The 16758-nt window shown below is 43.0% G+C and overlaps 1 long non-coding RNA gene across 1 annotated transcript; it reads left to right on the top strand.

Moving 5' to 3' along the window:
* Positions 1–14834: 14834 nt before the first annotated feature.
* Positions 14835–16007, top strand: LOC123651978. The gene is made up of 2 exons (XR_006741010.1): positions 14835–15318; positions 15413–16007. It is a non-coding gene; the product is annotated as an uncharacterized LOC123651978 (long non-coding RNA).
* The last annotated feature ends 751 nt before the right edge of the window (positions 16008–16758 follow it).

Below are 16758 nucleotides of genomic sequence, written 5' to 3'. Positions count from 1 at the left end.
GTGAAAGGATTGCATAGCTCAGCTTCCATTTGTTACTTAAGGACAGTCTGTAGTGAGAGTGCTTAAGAGTATGATACTAATAGATAACAAGGAATTGGTAATCATTAAGACTAAATCTACTTTAAGACTATTAACTAATTCAGTATACGTCTTCTTAGTGCCTAGTTCAAGAATTTGGGTTGGTCTGCCATTACAGTAGATTTCTTTGTTAACAAAATATATATATATATAATATATTAAAAATTATTTGTAAATAACAAAAACTGACTCGAGTATTTGTGAGGTGTTTATTTACTTCAAATTATTATAATCTGGGTGGGAAGGGCAGCTAGAAAAGCCTATACTGACTCAGTCTGCCACATTCCAATTTCTTTTACTATTTAAAAGAAAATAAAGTCTTTGTTGCTGGGATTTGTTTGTTGCTGAAATTTGGAATACCTCTCAGGAAAGTAAAATACTTTATTGATGTTGAATAATCTAGTTTGTGATGTTTTGGTTTTGGTTTGTTTTTGGTGTGATTTCTTTTTTTATATAAACTCTTGGGAGGAAAGACTTTAGTCAAGTGATGATCTTGCAGTTGCAAATTTCAAAGATGACGTTGGCCATCTGGCTTCTGATTCCTTCTATTTCTATACCCAATAAACTTGTCTTTTCCCCTTTTTAAAAAAAAAATGCTGTGCCACAAGCATCTAATCAAATATTAATCAAGTTTGTTATTTGAAAAACAAATGAAATCCTACAGTTAAAGCCTTCGAGAATTAGCTCATTTCAACACTGCACTCTCAAAATCTTAATGGGTCCCAGATGTTTGATTATGAACCATAACATTGAAAATGAAAGAAAGAAATCCACATATTCATCAAAAGGCAAGTGAGTGATTTGAGTGATGTGTCATTGAATGAAACCTCAGAACAACCCTCAAAGGTAATAAGGACAGGGAAATGCTAAACGTCTTGCCCACAGTCACATAGCTGGTAACTTTCAAATAGAGTTCTGACTCCTGTATAAGGCATACACTTCCCACTACCCTGAACTTTCTTAGTTAGAGATGTTCATGTGTAAGAAGACACATTTAGGAGTTAAAGGTTTTCAGACACAACATCTTCGAGGTCCCCTAGATCAGTTTCCCAAGTACAGCCGGGATCACTCTTACCACATCTCTGAAGGGCAATTGGCCAGTTTCGGATTAAACCCCTCCAAGGCGAGGAGATGCCCTAATTTTCACTACAGCATGACCTGTTGCTCAACAGCTATGGTTCTAAGTGAAGTAGAACTGCATTCCTATAATTTCTCATTTAGCCACTTTTCTCCTCTTAACCAACCCAAAATATAACTCTTATTCCACATGCTTGCCCTTCAAAAGTATACCTGTTAAATCCTTCTCTCTCTCTCTCTCTCTCTCTCTCTCTCTCTCTCTCTCTCTCTCTCTCTCTCTCTCTCTCTCTCTTCTCCAAACTAAAGAGCCCCAGATCCTTTAACCATCCTCCAGCTTAGTTTCTGGCTCCTTCAGAATACTCACTCACCTGGGCACACACTCTTTTTTATATCATTCATCAATTATGGCAGCCATAATGAGCATTTAGACACATTGTGACTTTAGAACAATCTTCATAAGGACACATCTGTTATTTCTACAAATTTCTGCACCAATAGAAATATTCATAAGCTGGTTTAGCAAGTTGGATTTCCTGCTTTTCAGAAACTACATGTCCAGTAAGTACTTAGGCAGGGATGGGGAATGTCTGGCCCTTGGCTGCATCAGACCCATGAAATCATTTGGTCTGTCCCTGCCAAGGCATTAGGGGTGAGTTAACTAAACGTTTAACCAAATTTGGTAGCCTAATTTTTAAGTTGATAAATTCGTATGGCCCGAGAATTATGTTATAAATATCCAAATGGCCCTTGGCAGTAAAAGGGTTCCTCACCCCTGACTTAGAGTGACCATTCGGCGAACACAGAAGTCTGTTATTTCTCTGATGATTCTACTGAGTTACTTGTTTATGATCATGGTTGGGAGGGTGGGGGGAAATGTAGCTATAATAAATAGCTATACTGACTTCTCCTTCAGTTGACCAGAGAGACTAGGGCGGTGAGAAGCACCCAATCCCTTATATTTTCCACTCTTTAGACAATTTTGACCTAAATGTATACATGTCTATTGCTGCAAAACAAATTACCCCAAAACTGTGGGTCACAGCACTGGGAGCACCTTAGCTGATGATTCTGGTTCAGTGTCTCATGATACTGAGTCAAGATTGCAGATGGCATTCAGTTATCTGAAGGTCCCAGTGGAATTTGAGGATCTACTTCCAAGGTAGCCTGGTGGCTCACCACAAAGCTGGCAAGGCAGCTGGTTCTTGGTGCGAAGTCTCAGAGCCTCTCCCTGTGGATCTCTCCACAGCACTGCTTGAGTTTCTCACAACATGGTGGCCAGATTCCCCCAGAAAGAGACCCAGTGAACCAAGACAAAAGCAGAAATGACATTCATGACTTAGTCTCAGCAATCACCCTGTCACCTGCACGGTGCTCTTGGTCACAAACACCAGCTCTGAGTCGGCGTGGGAGGAGAGAAGACATGAACACCAGGAAGTAAGGACCGTCCATGTCATGTGAGAGGCCAGCTGCCATAACATGCCTTCCCAAAGCGTAGCAAGTCAGGATAGATACCTCGTTCTGTCTACAGGCAACTACCCAAGTCCAAATCCCAATGGTGGTCTTGCAATTGTTTCACAATGCTTGCCTTTCCTCTGGTATTCAGCCTCTCCCTTCCAGATAAATTTCACCAAGTTCCTCCCCCCAAAATAGAACTAGCTAGCACTATTGGCTATATTTCTCAAATGTTTATCTTTGTTGCTGAAAGCAAACATAACAGACTTGAGTTGAGTTTGGTATTAAATTTGCTACTCTGAGTGCAAATAAATAAGTCACTGATTTGAACACGGGGAATAGTCATTGGCCTAACCAGGGGTTCTTAATCTGGGTTAGTTACTCTGGACTGTCAATGAGACTGTATGTATGCACACATGTGCAGTTTTCCAGAGGGAGAGTCCATGGCTTTTATCAGCTCCTTAAGGGGCCATTCGTACACCTCCCAGAGCCCCATTAAATCTAGTCTTCCCTGTAGGGTTTTCCCAGTTAAAGGACATAGATTTATTGAGCTGATTATTACATTATTGTTTATAGGGCTCCCAAACTTTGTGATAATAGGGATAAATTCTTTAAATAGTTGTCCTTCTTGAGTTGTGGTGAAATAAGCTCTAACAATGGAGGGCAGAGGTGGGACCCCAAGGAGGGAGAGATCCCCGGCCTGAGCATGCAGTGTCCTCTTAGGCAGGTCTCCCAGCCCGTGGCTACTGCTGTGGCCCCTTCCAGCCATGCCCAGTGGCCAGCAGTGCCCAGCCCCTTCCATGAACAGCTCCTCCCACAACCCCTCCAGTGGACCCCAGTGAAGGACCATCCATACAAACCCTCCAGGAACAGCTTTCCTCCACCCCCTCAGCAGCTTCGCACCCTCAGGCAACTTCTCTGATGTGAGATGTGTCACAGTCACCAGACCTCTTCAAGGAAGGTCTATCTCAGCCCTCGCCTCGGGCAGTAGCTTATCCCTCTATCTGATTTTCTTACATTCCCCAGCATTCTCTTCGCTCCTTACCTATCTTTCCAATTCCCTGTTATAAGTAAGAATCTTTGTATTTAACCTTCCATATTCAGAATATCGTTTCTGCCTCCTAACTGGCCCCTGACTGACACACAATTGCATCAGTAGTGATCCTAGGAGACAGACACACAGGGACTCTGAGGATTGCTGTGGCCATGCCCTTTGGCCACACTCTACCCCAGTGGGAAATGAGGCTGTTCATCAAACTCTCATCTGTGGTTGGCAGCGAGGATGAGCTGGTTGAAGTCAGGGATTGCCCAAGCGGTGGCCACACTGGACCACAATGGCAGTTAAGGTGTCTATAAGGACAGGGGTGGGAGATCGATTCTGCTGAGAGCACTTTAGCCCTCATAGGAAGAAAATGACAAGCTCATGTCTTTCAACTCTCAGCTCCAGTCACAGTCAGAGACCAGAATGCTTCCCTGACAACTATAAGGAACCATTTCCTTCTCTCAGCACAGCAGTACTATCGTTGAAAATCAAGCACAACTTTTTAACTTAAGGGTTGCTGAATTACAGCAATAATTGAATTCACAGACCCAAGACATCTTTGTGACAGTTAGGGAGTTACAGGGGAAAGACTGGAATCCTGATCATTGGAATGGAAACATCGGCTTACACCCAGATGACACTGACAATCTGGAAACTACGTCACTCTGAGCCTCCTCTGTCAGAGAATGTATGCCCTTTGCTGGGAAACTCTGTGATAACCTCACCTGGGGGCAGTTTCTTAAAAGAGGATCTTTATTCTCCTCCAGCCCCACCAGCCCTATAACCTGGGTTAAATTTCAGCATGCTCAGGGGCAGTGCACACTGTGACCCAGGAAGAAACGGCTAACAGAAAATAATGGCAAACTCTGCTAATATGTCCCAGCAGAAATCAGGAGCCTGCGTGGGAATGTATTCTGAATGTAAGATCGAGTACGGTGACTTATGACACTGGATTGGAGCAATTGATTGATACAAATATACTTACTAGAGATTCCAGATTTAATGTGTGAGCTCATGAAACTAAAGGTGACTCTCAAAATTGACTGACTGATTGGCTGATTGACTGAGACTCGGACCCATGGCCTATATGTAACATAGCTGAGATACCAGAGTTTTCCTGACACAATGTAGATCAAGGAATCCGGGGGCCAGGCAGATAGGAATGTTAAACCATATCGTGTGTGTTATCTGCACATCCACTCTACCACTCAAACATTCCATGAGAAGTCCCAGAAAATATGTTAGTGAGGGGAGCACCCCATCCTTATCGAGCTCTGGGGTTGCTCTCATTGGCAGACCTGGTATGGCAGAAGGGGATGCTGCCATTGGGATGAACTCCCCAGTTGAAGTGCCATTTGGGAGACACACCTGGAAAGGGTGGGATCTGTTTTATAGGAGACCGTGTATGCTGTCGATCAGAGGCCATTAGGTACAGAAAGGCATGTGGTTCATGTCCACCACTGGCATTAAGAATAGCTGTGCTGCCGAAACCGGTTTGGCTCAGTGGATAGTGCGTCGGCCTGCGAGTGAAAGGTCCCGGGTTCAATTTCAGTCAAGGGCATGTACCTTGGTTGCGGGCACATCCCTAGTAGGGGGTGTTTAAGAGGAGGCTGATCGATGTCTCTCTCTCATCGATGTTTCTAACTCTCTATCTCTCTCTCTTCCTCGCTGTAAAAAATCAATAATATAAATATATATTAAAGAATAGCTGTGCTATTCACTTTGCAGAGGACACAAAGAAGGAAGATATAGCTGCCTTCAAGGAGGTTGCAATTTCTCGGGAAAAAGTAAGCACATACGTGACTGACTGTAAGAGACAAGGGAGCAGAGGAGGTGCCCCAGGCGCTTCCGGGACCCAGCTCCAAAAGCAGAGGAGGAAAGTGAGTGGAGTGTGTAATCCGCCATGTCATAGTGGGCTGGGCAGTGTGTAAAGGCAAACAGTAGTTTACGTGATTCTTGCTTTCCTTGGCCTTTTCCAAAGTTCCTCACCCTTCCCCCGGAGTTTATGTTCATCAAAACCCCACCCCTGCCTTTCCCAGCCCAGCTGAGATGCTCAGTTCAGCCACCAGGGCGAGGTCCAGCTGCACTGAGGAGATAAGACCGGCCCCACGCTACCAGGCTGGCATGTGTGCCTTCTCAAGGCCTGCATTTCACTGCATCTTTTTTTAATTGATTTCAGAGAGGAAGAAAGAAAAATAGAGAGATAGAAACATCAATGATGAGAATCATTGATCTGCCTCTTGCATGCCCCCTACTGGGAATTAAGCCTACAACCAGGGCATGTGCCCTTGACCGCAGTTGAACCTAGGACCCTTCCATCTGCCCGCCGACGCTCTATCCACAGAGCCAAACCAGCTAGGGCTGGCTGAGCCATTCTTAAAGAGCCTCACTCTCACCCACTCTCCACCTTCTCGCCAGGTTCACCTCCAGTAACTATAATTTTGTTAACCTTCCCTGAGGGTATTTTTTTCTCATTGATCTTTAGAGAGAGTGGAAGGGAGGGAGAAGAAAGGAGGAGAGAGAAGGAAAGAGAGAGAGTGAGGGGGAGAGAGAGAAAGAGAGAAAGATTGATGTGAGATACAATCGATTGGTTGCCCACTCCCTTGCATGTGCACCAACAGGGGCTGGGGATTAAACCTGCACCCCAGGTACATGCCTTTGACTTGGAATTGAACCCGAAACCTTTGCATGCAGGGGCCAATGATCTAACCACTGTGCACACCAGCCAGGGCAACAATTTCTTTATGTTAGTAGTGCCTTCCTTATTAATTGTGTTAAGATTCCAAGGCCAGATCTTGGATCATGAGAATAATGGATTGGCTTGACTGACAAGGGAGAGGAAAGAGAATGACAACTCAGTCAAGCACTTTAAATACTGTACACTAGAAACCCATTTCACTCACTCACTCACCCATTCATTCATTCATTCATTCAAAGCATTTTGCGCTCCAAAGATTCTATGCTTTTAATGTTTTATTAAAAAATATTTCCAAACTTTATGCCTAACAATTTTTAAATAGTTGCATAATTGGTCAAGAGAAAAGGCCAAAGTTCTTGAGAAAAATCTTGGCTGACTTCACATTTCTTTTCCCTTCATTCTTTCTTTGCATATTACTTCTCAGGACTCCTTAGGGTTTAAAACTGGGTTGAGCCTTTGAAATAGCAAACTGACTTTGACCAAGAAAAACTTGTTAAATTCCAGGCTTTCAGGAGTCATGGGACAGCTTCTTGAGCATAGTCTTTGTAATACTCATTGGTAAAGAATGCAGGGTTTTATCTCCCCGAAGGGGTTTATGTTTCACAACTTTGACGTTGCCCAGTGCAGAATGCTCAGTTCTGTTGCAAGAAGCTGCAACTAAGATCACTCCCGAATGAAGGCAAAGCAGCTTAACGTTAGCAGGGTGCCTATTACCAATGTGTGTGTGTGGGGGGGGGGGGGTGCTAGGTGCTTTTATCTAGGGAGCTCTTGGAATCCCTTCAAGATAAATCCTAAGCCCCCACTTTCAAACTCACCCTGCCCCATCCTTAGCTGTTTTCTCAATGCTTCGAGTGACACCTACTGAATTTTCCATGTGCTAATTGTCTTTCTATAAGTCCCTCTCTCTCACTAGACTGTGAGCTCCCTGAGGCTAGATATTATTCCTTAACCCCATTTTCATCACTGCTGCCCAGAACAATTCCTGCTGTAGTGTAACAATAAATATTATTGACTAGATGATAATACTCATTTTACCGAGAAGGGAAATGAGCTATAGAGAAGTTAAGTAATGTGCCCAAGGTCACAATAATCGATAGAGCTGTTGATGCAAAAAGCCCACGAAATTGATGGCATTCCCTGTTTGTTTCTATTTAACACTGCTTCTAGCTTCTGTTTCTGTAGGATTTCCGTGTTACCATCTATATCCTCTTTCACAGTGCCATAATAGACAGCAGAATGTCTGGGCCACACTGAGGAGTGGTACAGTGGGTAGCAAAACTATTGGGGGAGGGGAATCATTCTTCAGACATCTGCTAGGAACCCCAGGTAGCTAAAAACAGCATCTCCCAATTAACTTGCTGGTTATACACCCAGAAGAACCACCACAGGGATCTCAGCTTTGTGTCTGGTTCTTCTCTCCCTACATTTTCTTCTGCCATTTAATAATTGGCCCTACCACAGGCATTTCCCTGCTAACTCTTCAGCCAAACTCAGTATTTTAATCTATTATTTATTATTGCACAAATTGACTGGAATTTCCTATAATTATATGCTTACAGCTTTTCATTTTGTCTATGAAAGTCATTCTTTGGTTAACATGGCCATTTCTTATTCACTCTTGTCCCAAATTGCAGCTTATGGAGCACTTCAGGAAGGGAGAAGCGGGGCACTACCCTTATAAACTCCCACATTTGCGAGTACGCCAAGGGGCCTATGAAGGTAAAGGAGCTTCACGGAGGGAAAGAAAGCCCGGCATAAATGGGTGCTTTTTCTCTGTTCAAATGAGAAATAATCTTTGTTCGCCACCATTTATGTATGGGTTCTCCAGCTTTTTCAATATCTCTCAAGAAGCTTCTATTTTTAAAAGTTGCTTGATCACAAATTCTTCAGACTTCTATGTGAAGATTTTGAGAGTGATATTCAAGTTATGGATCTCCCATTTGCTATTCCATTATTAAATTTCTTATTAGAAGTACTTAGTGTCATATTTTCAAGAGGAAATATACAGTTTGTTACACAGGAAACGGACGAAATGCACCAGGAAGCACACGATTGCTGTGGTTACCCACTTGACCACTAGGTGGCTCCACTGCTTCGCTCCACTCTGTCTCCCATGGAAGTTTCCAGGAATACAGAGGAAGAGAGAGGCTTTATTTATAGAATGCTTAACTAGGAACTGATGCAGCATTTACGTTCTAGACATTTTACTCAGAAGCAGTTCTGCTCATGTACGCAGTATTTTCTTTGATATCTGGGCATTTGATTTGCCAACAAGAAGAGTTCTCTTTGTCCCTTACTATCTCATCATTTCCTATTCCAATGTTTTCATCAGAACCAAAATTTCTTCATGTGTGACATCTTCAGAGCTGTCGTTTCCAGAGTCCTAAAATAACTCAAGTGAAAACAACAACAAAACATTACCATTAGCCCTAGCCAGTTTGGCTCAATGGATAGAGTGTTGGCCTGAAGTCCTAAGGGCCCCAGATTCAATACCTCAGTTGCAGGCTCCTCCCAGGCGCTGGTCTGGGTGCATGTAGGAAGTAACCAATCAATGTGTTTCTCTAATATCAATATTTCTCTCTGTATTTCCCTCTCTCTTCCATTCTCTCTAAAAATCAATGGAAAAATAACCTTGGGTGAGGATTAAAAATAATTTTTAAAAAGTTATCTCTAGACAGGAATAGAATAAATCCTCCTTTTGGAAATGTGGAAAGCTGGTTGGTGTTGGCCTCTTCCTATACAGATGTCATGTGCTCTGGGAAGGACTAGTGAATAGAAGAAAGGCAGAGTAACCCACACCACAGATGTGCAATAGCCTCTGGGTAAGGGATCTTTAAGGCTACTTCTCCCTAAGGTCACAGATCTACACCTTGAGTCTGGCCATTACTTAGACTTGACCTCCATTTATAGTTCAGTATGCCATGACACTAGCATTTTGTGCCTTTACGATAAACTTTTCCTCCATCCTGCCTTCTTTTAGTGTAATATTTCTCCCCCAAACCTACCACTTTCTTCTGTGTTCTTTGTTCCATTTGCAATCTCCTATCTCCATTTGTTTAAAATATATTTTTTATTGATTTTAGAGAGGGGGGGAGAGGGGAAGAGAGGTAGAAAATTGATGATGAAAGAGAATCATTGATTGGCTGCCTCTTGCACACCCCACACAGGCACCCCTCCAGCCCACAGCCCCAGGCATATCCCCCAAATGGGAACCAAACTGTGATCTCCTGGTTCATAGGTCAATGTTCAACTATTGAGCCATGTCAGCTGGGCTCCTATCCCCATTTTAATTTTTTTTTTCTTTTTTGCAGTCCCTTTTCATTTGCTAGGTTGAGTGTATACTTTTTGAATGAGAGTTATTATTTTAAAAATTCTACTTTAGCCCTGAATCATTCCATCAGAGGAAAGGAATTCCAGAAATCTAGCATAAATGGTTCAGAATTTGAGGCGCCCCTGAACATAAAAACAATTCAATACTTGAGCTAGGAATTAATACATTAGCTGTGTAACAGATTTACTTATCTGCCTGGTGAAACTAACAAATGGTGGAATCAGATGAGAAACATTTGAATTCAAACAGCAGTGAAATTGGAGAGATGATATTTTTGATTCTACAAACTATAAATAGAGGAACTAAAATCAGAACTTGCTGTAGATGATAGAACTCTGAGTAAGAAAGTATAATTTAAATATCAAGTTCACCGTCTTGGGGGAAAAAATAGTCGGAAGTTAAAGAATACATCTTATTAAAATATATTCAAATAGGTGACGAAGATGAAGAAATGGGGGGTCCTGAGTCCCATGGTTAGAAATGATTTAATGTCATGGAATTCACAGGGTTCTCTGCAGAAGGTGGAGGAGAGGGGTAAAGAATATGATTGCTGCCGAATCCGGTTTGGCTCAGTGGATAGAGCATCAGCTTGCGGACTGAAAGATCCCAGGTTCGATTCCAGTCAAAAGTTTGTACCTTGCCGGGACCGGTTTGGCTCAATGGATAGAGCGTTGGCTTGGGGACTGAAGAGTCCCGGGTTCGATTGCGGTCAAGGGCATGTACCTTGGTTGCGGGCATATCCCCAGTAGGGGGTGTGCAAGAGGCAGCTGATCGATGACTCTCTCTCATCGATGTTTCTAACTCTCTATCTCTCTCCCCTCCTCTCTGTATAAAATCAATAAAAATATATTAAAAAAAAAAAAAAGTATGTACCTTGGTTGCGGGCACATCCCCGGTAGGAGGTGTGCAAGAGGCAGCTGATTGATGTTTCTCTCTCATCAATGTTTCTAACTCTATATCCCTCTCCCTTCCGCTCTGTAAAAAATCAATAAAATATATTAAAAAAAAAAAAAAAAAGAATATGATTGCTGACCAGGGAAAGAGGTTAATCTGAACTATCATCGGACACAATAGCAGATAAATCTACAAAAACCCTAAAAGCCCAGGCAGGCCATCTATCCTTAAGGTAGGTCAGATCCCTTTTCTGTCCATCCCATATGTCAGTAGTGCTATCTCCTGTCAAAAACAGGGATATTTCCAGAGTGTGCGATCCAACTGGTAGCAGCTACCCCCACCACAGAGGCTTCGCTCTCTCCCAAGGTTGCTGGGATTAAACGTGTGTTTTGTGGGTTGTTTTTTTTTTTAATGAGATTGCAGTGGCTGGGCCCCATGGGGCACTAGGTTACATGTAGGTTACATTTGAGTTATATTTGAGTCTCAAATGGTGCTAAATCCAGAATACTATTCATCCATAAATAGACTTGTATCAATAAGAATTTAGATTTAAAATATATTTAAAGTCCTGGCCTGTGTTGCTCAGTGTGGCCAGCTTTGTCCCATGCAACTGGTTCAATTCCCAGTCAGGGCACATATCTCGGTTTCGGATTCGATACCCAGTGGGGCTCATACAGGAGGCGACCAATTGCTGTTTCTCTCACATCAATATTTCTCTCAAACTCTCTCCCCACTTAACTCTCTCTGAAAATCAATAAAAACATGAGAATTTTTTTTGAAATGTACTTAATTTATCTGTGCAAATATGCAGGCCTGTCTTGCAGCAACTTGGATCCACTGTTCTTTCTCTTTATTTTAATAATAAGGTGTTTCCAAAATACAGAAAACTATAAAAAAAATTCTATAGTGAACTTCCAGGTACCGATCAGCCAACTCAAAGTTTAACATCTTCCTTATTTGCCTGAGTACCTTACTTCAAATTTTTAAAAACAATAAAAACATTTCAGGTATAGGTGGAATCCTGGTGCCATCTTTCCCAAGCCCAGTCCCCATTTCCCTTCCCTGGAAGTAACCACTAGCATGAATCTGGTGTTTATCATTCCGAATATGTTTTTATAGTCTGACAACAAAGGAGTGAATTCCTAAACAATATAAATGAGACTACTTTAACCTTTTATGAAATAGCAACATACTGCACATAGCCTTCTGCAGTTTGCTTTTTTTAACTTAACACTGTATTTTTAAAGTTGTTTGTTTTGTGACATTCATTAAACTTCCCCCATTGCAATGAAAGACATGGTACTAGTCAAACGGCAGGGCTCTGAACAGGTAGATCTCATGGCCCAGCACAGCTCTCTCAATACTCACTATCTCGTTCTCATACACATCACCTCCTCCCCCTGTCTTTCATTTCCATCATATTTATTCTTACCTCCTCCTACTCAGAACTCCACGCAGATTCTCTCACCCCGTCTCCTTCCACATAACTCTTTCCTCACCATAAGTGTCATCTTTCCCACTTATATTGAGTCACAACTGCCCTGATCTGTAGAAGTTTTTTTGTTTGTTTTTTTAATATATTTTTATTGATTTCAGAGAGGAAGGGAGAAAAAAAAGAGATAGAAATGTTGACGATAAGAGAGAATCATTGATCGGCTGCCTCCTGCACACTGGGGATTGAGCCCACAACTTGGGCATGTATCCTGATCAGGAATCGAACCATGACCTCCTGGTTCATAGGATGACGCTCAACCACTGAGCTATGCCAGCTGGGCTGTAGGCGTATTTTGCCTTAAACTCAGGGCAGGTGAACAGAGGCAACACTATCCACCTGTCCAAAAAGTGCTGCAATTGTGCAGGGTAGATGAGCAGATGGTGACAGAGCATCCCAGTGACCTGCTGGGCACCCCATGCAGAGGCAGAGGAGAAGGAATGTGGAGGGAAAACGAACTCCAGGAAAGAGTAGAAAACCAAAACTGGAATCCCAAAGGAGATCAAATGCCAGTGCCTCATCCACAGGGTTGGAGGAAGGACCGAAGTCAGCCTGGCAGGGCCACGTTGACCTAGCAGTATGTGGCTCATGCAGGTGCCAGCAGCTGAGCTGAGAGCAGCCAACGCAGGCAGACAGACAACAGGAGGGTTGTAAAAAGGTGGTGGCAGAAGGAGACGCCATGGGAGTGGTTGAGGCGTGGGTTCTCAAGTAGCAAAACTGGCAGAGACTACTGGGCGAGAGCAGGACCCAGAAATGACAGGAAGGCTGGCACAGGTGAGTGTCAGCTGCTGAGCAGGACAGACCAGGTTGGCCAGAACCAGAGCTGAAGGCGTGTTGGGCTTTGACTCAAGTGGAGGAGTTAGGAGAGAGTAGAAGAGATGCAGTAGCAAGCTGAGGCAGTGAATGGTCAGCGTGAACCAAGGCAAGGCAAGCCAGATGGCTGATGCTGTGGAGCCAACTTTCTGGCTGCATCCAAGAACCAACTTAAATGTTAAGTCCAGCCTGGCGAGTGTAGCTCAGTGGTGGATTATCAACCTGTGATCCAGGAGATCAGAGTTCAATCCCCAGTCAGGGCGCATGCCAGGGTTTCGGGCTCAATCCCCAGTGTGGGGCATACAGGAGGCAGCTGATCAATGATTCTCTCTCATCATTGATATTTCTATCTCTCTCTTCCTCTCCCTTTCTCTCTGAAATCAAGAAGAATATATTAAAAAAACAAAACATTAAGTCCATTTGAGTCAAGGCCAATTCTAATCTATGCTTTGCTGGTGATATAGGACCTGTAGCTATATCAATAATGCCCATGCGAAACCCACTCTGAAGTGGGGGCAATTGTCTCTGTTATTATTAGTCTGGATAGGTTCAACCAAAAGGAAAAGATGAAGGCAGAACCACTCAACTCTATATTTTTAAACTGATGCACACCAATCCGGTTTAGGGGATCTAGAGGAAATGTAACTGATAGTGTTGAAATTCACAGAACTTTTCATTGAGACTTTATTTTCTAAGAATAACATTTCAGTTAGTCACATTTTTATCTTCCACTAAAGTGTACATTTAATTTAGTAGAAATAACTACCAATTGGATACTAACATAATCTTGTTCTTTATACACAAAATAAAGAAGATTATTATGCATCAAGACTGAATCAGAGCAAAAAAAAATCAATAAAATATATTTTTTTAAAAAGGGCAAAAAAGAATCAATAAAATATATTTTAAAAAATAATAAAAAATAAAAGTAAGAAGTAAAAAAAAAAGACTGAATCAAACATAGGTTAAATTCTTTGGCTGAGAACAAACAATGGGCAAATTCTTAAGTTAGAATTCATAATTCCATTGTGAATTTAACTAACTTGCTAGTGCAACTAAGAATGTCAGCACATAAAAAAGATAACCATGGGCATGGCCGAGTAGTTCAGTTGATTAAAGCATCGTTCTGATATGCCAAGGTTGCAGGATCTATCCCCAGTCAGGGCACATACAAAAATCAATCAATGAATGCATAAATAAGAGGAACAACAAGTCAGTGTTTCTCTCGTTCTTTCTCCCTTCCTCTTTCTCTTTAAATCCATAAATAAATAATTTATAGATCATAACCCTGCCAGGCCAATGTGGCTTGATGGTTGAGTGTCAACCTATGAACCAGGAGGTCATGTTTCAATTCCTGGGTTGTGGGCTTGATCCTCAGTAAGGGGTATGCAGGAGGCAAACGATAAATGATTCTCTCTCATCATTGGTGTTTCTATTACTCCTCTCCCTTCTTTTCTCTGATATTAATAAAGACATTTTAAAATAATAACTATGTCTCAATTGTAGCTATAGATTGTAAATACTGTGTCACATCAAATTTTTGCCAACAGATACTGATGACTTTACTGAAAACAGGATAGAATGGAATTGAAAGTGTAAACACACCCAAGTCCATTATCATGTTAGCAAATAACTTCCTTGTTATGACATTAGCAAATATTCAGCCTTTAAGATGATCCATGATATATTCAACAGTTATCATGGGAGCATAGCTTTTTTATTTTTTTATTTTTTTATAAATATATTTTATTGATTTTTTACAGAGAGGAAGAGAGAGGGACAGAGAGTTAGAAACATCGGTGAGAGAGAGCCGTCAATCAGCTGCCTCCTGCACACCCCCCACTGAGGATGTGCCTGCAACCAAGGTACTTGTCCTTGATGGGAATTGAACCTGGGACCTTTCAGTCCACAGGCCAATGCTCTATCCACTGAGCCAAACCGGTTTCAGCAAGCATAGCTTTTTTAAATGATTTGTCCAAAGTTTCTATTCATCTATCCTAGCAATAGAGCCAAGTGTCTGAGATACAACAGCTGCCCTGGGAATCTTGTCCAACGAGCAAGTTCACTGCTATCCACAGTTCTATCTGGTCTTTCCTACTTCCAAGCAAACAAAAGATTTTTGTCATTCTTGGCATTAGGCAATGGAAGTAGCAAGACATGCGGGCCAGGCTCCAGAGGCGGAATGTCCCCCCACCTGTTTTGTGCTGGAAGACAGGCTTCTAGGGGTGAGGCGGTCTGGGGGGGGGGGGGGGGGGATGGGTCCTGGAGCGGCAGCTGAATGCGCCAGCAGGACCCTTGGCAGCAGGAGCTGGGCACTGAGGCTGGGCATTCAGGAGAGCTAAATGCAGAAAAGAAACTTGAGCAAACTGCTTCCTGGTCTACTGAGGACCTGAATGGGAAATGAAGGCGTACCAGATTCTCGCTATTCTTACACAGCCAAGGTCCGGTTTTCAACTCCCATTTATTCTGATATTTCCTTACAAAAGTGCTATGGCAATGTACAAAAGTAATAAAAACTCTCTTTTTTTCTTTTAGAAAAGTGCTACTGCTGTATTACGTTCTTGCTTGCAAAGCTCCCCCATCCCAAAGTTACAGCTTCAAGCACAACCAGGGTGAAAAGCTTCCTCTGGGAAGACAGGTGACTTATTCTGACTCTCAAGGGGACAGCTCCATAAGTGGGAGAGCAGAATGTGCCAGCTTGCTTGTTGACCATTTCTTGTGTGATGTCATGTGAACAAAAAGCTGGGGCTAAAGTCTGGCCTCTCCGGCCTGGCAGACAAAAACCCCACCACTCAGCGGGCCCCTGGACTGGGAGAACTTGAGGCAGGAAGGACCACTTCCAGAGTTGAGCACGCATTACCTGCGGAGGTGGGCTGGCGGCAGCAGGGGGAACAGGCGCGCGGGCTGTTGTGAATGTTGTGCCGTGTGCCTGGGGCGTTCTGGAACCCGGGATTACAGCCTAGAAGCCTAGCAGTTTGGGAAATTCTTCCAGCAGCTTTCAGTTTTTCAGGAAACACAAAAGTAATTGTTTACTCAAAATGAAACCTCAAGGATGACTTTTAATTAGAAAAAAAAAAAATCTTGACTCTAGTTTCCTCTTAAGAAAATAAATTCGTTATTATGGAACAAATGTGTTTGCTTATAAACAAAGTCCTTCAAAACAAACCTTCTATGGGGACAATCCTATTAAAAGGGGTTTCCAGTGGGAAGTGGAATAAAACATACTATCCTAGAGAAAAGTGTTTAAGGGGTGTAGCTTTTCCAATAATTTTCATTAAAAACTGACAAACAGGGGCTAACCTCCCATTAAACTCCGCATCTAATTCGTGGAAGTACTGGATATTTGAAAAGACTGCCCTGGGAGAGGCCATGGGAAATTCCAGGCCTCTGTGTCCTTGTGGACTGTCCCGAATCTGAGACCTTGCCTCTTGGCTGGGGCTGCAAGGAATGGGAGCAACCTGTAGAGGCAAACCTTGCCAGAAGCCCTGTTCTGGAGCCTGGGGCCTCCTCCTGGAGCCTGAGCCCCATCCTGGAGCCAGGGGCCTTCTCATGGAGCTGGGAGCCGGGAGCCGGGGGCCCTGTCCTGGCACGACTGGTCCTCCAGAGCCCAGGCAGAGCATGCACCTCACTTCCACAGGGTCGTGAAATGTGGGCAACAGCATCTATTACCAGCCTCCCTCATTTCATCGGCTAGAACAAAGTGAGCTGTTTCAGTTGGCTCGGAAGTGCATTTGCTCATTAAACCAGCAGCACTGCTCAGAGACCTATCCTGTGCGGTTGTGTGCTCAGTGCTGGGGTGTAAAGGTGAATGGGACTCATGGGCCCACAGTCAGGATTGTCCAAAACTGACATAGATAAATCATTCTGGACAACAACCCAGC

The sequence above is a fragment of the Pipistrellus kuhlii genome, unplaced genomic scaffold (assembly GCF_014108245.1).
Source record: "Pipistrellus kuhlii isolate mPipKuh1 unplaced genomic scaffold, mPipKuh1.p scaffold_m20_p_10, whole genome shotgun sequence".
In the NCBI taxonomy this organism is placed as follows: domain Eukaryota; kingdom Metazoa; phylum Chordata; class Mammalia; order Chiroptera; family Vespertilionidae; genus Pipistrellus; species Pipistrellus kuhlii.
Note: the sequence above shows the minus strand (reverse complement) of the source record. Positions and strands in the feature narration are given on the sequence as shown.